Source organism: Notothenia rossii (assembly GCF_949606895.1).
Source record: "Notothenia rossii genome assembly, contig: scaffold_370, whole genome shotgun sequence".
NCBI classification, from domain to species: domain Eukaryota; kingdom Metazoa; phylum Chordata; class Actinopteri; order Perciformes; family Nototheniidae; genus Notothenia; species Notothenia rossii.
The window spans coordinates 7,501-12,500 of record NW_027639934.1 but is presented as its reverse complement, the minus strand read 5'-3'; the positions used below and the strand labels follow the sequence as shown (position 1 = coordinate 12,500).

Here is a 5,000-nt window from a genome sequence, read left to right as displayed (position 1 = left end):
TTCCAAACAGCAGAACTTCTGTGTATGTGATGTGACTGACAACCTGACATGGTTTAGCCTTTCCCCACACCTACTACTACTGATCAGCCTGCTCTCAGCTTTCTCATTTGTCTGTGTTGTATTGAAGCAGTGTCCTAAATGTAAAATGACTGACCTTTTGTTTGACTGTGTAGATTGTCTTTAAGAACTGCTCACCTGTGGAGATTGCAGTGGCAAAGTGTTCCTGTGCAGCTGGAACAGCACTCTGCATCCACAATGTTGCACTGCTGTTCCAGAGCGCACACTACTCCACACTCAACCTGGCTGCTGCACCCCCTGTCCTCAGCTACACTGAAACAGAGCAGCGATGGCACAAGCAGAGAACCACGGAGAGTACAGTATGTGTTCACAACCCATTCACGGTTTAATGAGTATTTCCTTTGTGCCAAGAGCTGATCTAGTATGTTGCATCAACGACCTTTTCAATTCATTTGACAATTCTTTTGTGTAATGAATAGGGTGTGAAACCAGGCAGAGTGAGTGACATGGTGTTCACTTCCACTAAGCCAAAGCAGTTTACAGTTGCTGACGGTGTAAGGTCATATCTAATGTCCTAAGTAATTGTATGTAGCCTTCAGTCAGCTGCTTATGGCGCGGTTTTTGCAGGGGGTCAGGAGGCAGCGCCCATTAGTGAACGCCTCCGCCCCACAGTGGGACCTGCCGTTGGTGCTCGGGGCTCTGGTCACAGAACCATTTGAGCCTCTGGAGCTTTCCTCCCTGAAAGCACTGTCATGGAAGACAGCATTGCTACTTGCCTTGACTTTGGCCAAAAGAGTGTCTGAGTTGACCGCTCTTTCGGTGCACCCAAGCTGCCTTTTTAACCGGGGTGACCGTAGCAGGGCGACACTCAGACCAAACCCCTCCTTTACTCCTAAGAGCCTAAGGAGTTAGTTCAGGTCAAGGGCTATTCAGTTAGGTGGCTTTAATCTTCCACCCCATATTGTGGCCAGGGATGCTAAATTGCACCTCCTCTGCCCAGTGCGTGCGCTAGCATGCTATGTAGAGCGCACGGCTGCCATTAGACGCACTGAACAGCTGTTTGTGTGCTTTGGGGATGGTGTGGCTGGAAAAGCTCTCTCCAAGAAGCGCCTAACAAGCGGCTATGCGGGTGCATTACACATGCCTATGGACGGGCAGGTAGAGCCCTCCCCACTGGGGTCCGTGCACATTCTAAACGGGCTGTGGCTGTGTCAACAGCCTTATTCAGCGGCGTGAGTGAAGAAGATATACACGGCGGCGTCTTGGTCTACCCCAGGCTCCTTCATAAAACGTTATCTCCTAGACATGTCTGGCTCCTTCTCGTCGTCTGTGCTTGCCGAGGCAACGCATGACTGGTGAGAGGGGGGGTGGCTGTGGGTCAGCAGGTGTCTGACCCCCCCCCCGGATATAAAACACTTGTGTTTTCCCATGCTCCTGAGGGACTCGGGAGACATGGTACGCAATCAGCTCCATACAGGGCTGCAGGCAGGCTGGGAGAGCCTTCCTCACTATTGTCCATGCCCACAGGGCGTTTATACATCGGGGCTCCGCCCACTATACCCATAGAGTCCAGTAGAGGGCGGAGCCTGTGTGAAATATAACGGGGGTTACGTATTGTAATGCTAGTTATATAAGCACAGGCGGAGCCCTCTACCTGGGGACCTGTCTTTCCTAAGCCGCTCACTGAAGAGTGTGTAGGATAGCGGGCAGAGGGCGCGTTATATACTGTGGGCCTGCGCACGCATTCAGGTAGGCTCGCCCCGATTGGCCGGCTACGTTTACGTAGTGCCCATAGAGTCCAATAGAGGGCTCCGCCTGTGTTTATATAACTAGGGTTACAATCCGTAACCCCCCGTTTCCTGTTATTTTATTTTGAAATTCAGTTCCTGACGGACGCCAAAAAAGCCAGAGATTATAGAATCAAATAAATAAATTAAAACAAGGATAATTGTGTGTTATTGTTGAGTAAATAACAGTGTGTTATTTAGAAAAAGAATAACAAAATAGAAGGAAAAAAATATTTAAAAAATACAGATTTCTGTATTCTGAGGCTCTGAGCCACATTTATTTTCCTCACGGACGGCAAAAAAAGTCAGACATTATACGATTTAAAACAAAAACAATAATCGTGGCTTGATATTGAGTAAGATATCTTATAAAATAAGGTTAAATGTCGTGACTATAACACGAAATGCCGCGAGACTTGGTTGGCTGATCAAATATTATTCAAGATGATGTCACTGTACTGTTTATTTCTCACCTCAAAAGTTTGCAGAAATGTATTTTAGTGCACTATCTAGCTTTGAGATCATTTTTAAAACAGACGGACGCCATTTTGTGCTTAACTTCAAGCGGAATCTTCCCAAACTCGAATCAAACTGTAAAAATAGGCAACCCAGTCTCACGGCATTTCATGTTAACGTCACAAAATGTATTTAATCTATTGATTCGTGTTCACCAACACGATTTTTTCATTTTTTTCGTGTCACACAGAACGATTTTAAAAGCAATGTATTTCTATTGGTAGTATATTTTGTGACTGCACCACGTCTTTTTGTCCAGTCGGGTCTTGGAAGACCGGAAGCTGTGTGGTTCATAAAAACATTTTCTTACTCAATATCTTACCCTAAGCCTAACCCTAACCCTTTTATTTTAAATTGTATAATGGTGGAGTTTTTTGCCGTCCATGAGGAAAATAAAAGGCTCAGAGCCGCAGAATACTGAAATCTGTATTTTTTTTTTCTTCTAATTTGTTATTATTTGGTGCAGGCATGAAACATACGACCAATAGAAATACATTGCTTCTAAAATAGTTCTGTGTCAGAATACTGAAATCTGTAATTACATTTTTCTCTTTTTCCTTCAAATTCTTTATTATTTATATCGCTTTTAAAATCGTTCTCTGTGACACGAATAAAAATAGAAAATCGTGTTGGTAAACACGAATCAATAGATTAATTTTGTGACTATAACAGGAAATGCTGTGAGACTGTTGAAATAGGCAGTGCTGAGCCAGGAACACCCTTGTCATGTCATGTGTTAGGGAATCATTCTAACTCCTTTACTCCTAAGATATGAACCTTTTTGCCCTTTGACGTTTATGACCAACCCTGATTCTGTTACCTCCCTTAAGGCATGTGCTGCTCCAGCTATATGTTGATATTCCCAGTTTATGACCGGGCCACTCTCTGTCACAAATGGTTTATGGTTGTGAGAACGCTGGAACACTTCCTTCTCGGTGTTTGTGGACTCCAAGGTGTAATATTCGAGGCCATGAGGGTCAGGCAAGTGATTCAGTGTCCCCAGATGTTTAGGCTATCTCTAGTGTTCCCAGATGTTTAGTTTATCCCCCCCACTATGTTGATTACTCTCTGTGAAGCTATTAAAAGGTCTAGCAAAAGAGAGGCGCTTCAGAATTGACGTGGCAACTCTCCCGTCAGAACCTCTGGCTGCCGTGACCTGTGATGTGAATCCTCCGGCCGATACTCCTAAATAAACCATCAGTGTTTGACATCAAAGCTCCTGCTCGTCCCGTGTCTCCTTCATGACTCGGTGACTCCCACTGCATTGCTACACAGAAGTTTCCCCCACAGGCAGTGCTGATCAAACGTTAACACACACACACACACACTCTCAATGAATAAACGACTGAGACTCATGTTTCTTTTTCCCACTCACTTTATTCATTGTTTTTGGTTCCATTAGTAATAAAATCATAATAAAAGTACAACAGCGTGCTCTGAGCAATTACATCTGATCTGATCCTCTTCCTGGTAATCCACATTTCAGTTCTCATTTACTTCCTGTTTCCCGTCTTTAACACTCAGGTGTTAAGATGTGACATTTCTAAATATAATACGTGTATTACTAAATAAAGTAATATATGTTTGGTTCATAGTAATCAAACCCTAGTAAAGGTACAACAGCGTTCAACAACCTGTCCATTGGGAATGACTTCAGTCTGATAATAATTCACTTCTTTAAAACTCACAACGTCTCAAGTTAAGAAGTGTTGTGCTTCTTCCTGTTTTCATTTTTGATCTGCGCTTCATTTTATTCTTGGAAAAACAAATATATGAAATGAGCGTAGAGTTCTAGAGCAAGTTGCTGTGGATTGGGATCATTGAATAATACGTTGATGTTTGGCTATGCCGTCATTTGATCTGAGCAGTACTCGTATATGTCCTGAGGTTGCCAGCAGGTAATACGTCTCATCTCATCTGGGTCTGATAGCAGAGAGGTGATCTTTCACTGAATGATTTGTGTTGTGTAGGAGTTCCTGGGATCAGCTGATCCTGTGTGTTTCATTGGATGGGATGTTGTTGGTAACGCTGATATATGCTTCACTTCTATTATTCCCCTAAAGATGTTACACATCTCAATCTTATCATCATTGGACTAAATAAAGTAATACAAGTTTTGCTCATAGTAATAAAATCATAATAAAAGTACAACAGCGTGCTCTGAGCAATTACATCTGATCTGATCCTCTTCCTGGTAATCCACATTTCAGTTCTCATTCACTTCCTGTTTCCCTTCTTTAACACTCAGGTAGCTTTCAGGCTGTGCACATTTAAAAACAGACAGTATATTAAAGAAGAAATGATATTATATATATATATATATATACCAGTGCACATAGTAAAATAACCCCTTTATATTATTATCCCCACATCATAAAGAAGTTAAAGCTCAGAATAACTGGAGTCCTCAGGAATAATCTCAGATTATGTGCCGGCTCAGTTTCACAGCAACAAGACCTTCATTTCCACCGTCAGGAATCAGCTGAGAACACAGAGAAACTGCTGAGTCATGGTTTATACTTTGCTGCTTTTTTGTTAATCAAGGAACTCGTTAAACATTGTGTTAATTAAGGAACTCGTTAAACATTGTGTTAATTAAGGAACTCCTTAAACATTGTGTTAATTAAGGAACTCGTTAAACATTGTGTTAATTAAGGAACTCCTTAAACATTGTGTTAA

At 42.5% G+C, this 5,000-nt stretch overlaps 1 long non-coding RNA gene across 1 annotated transcript in view; it reads right to left on the bottom strand.

Annotated features, from left to right (window-relative positions):
- Positions 1-4,450: 4,450 nt before the first annotated feature.
- Positions 4,451-5,000, bottom strand: part of LOC307027226 — a 3,431-nt gene continuing 2,881 nt past the window's right edge. The window contains exon 4 of the long non-coding RNA XR_013804572.1: positions 4,451-4,803. This is a non-coding gene — a long non-coding RNA (uncharacterized lncRNA). The remainder of the gene's footprint in view (positions 4,804-5,000) is intronic.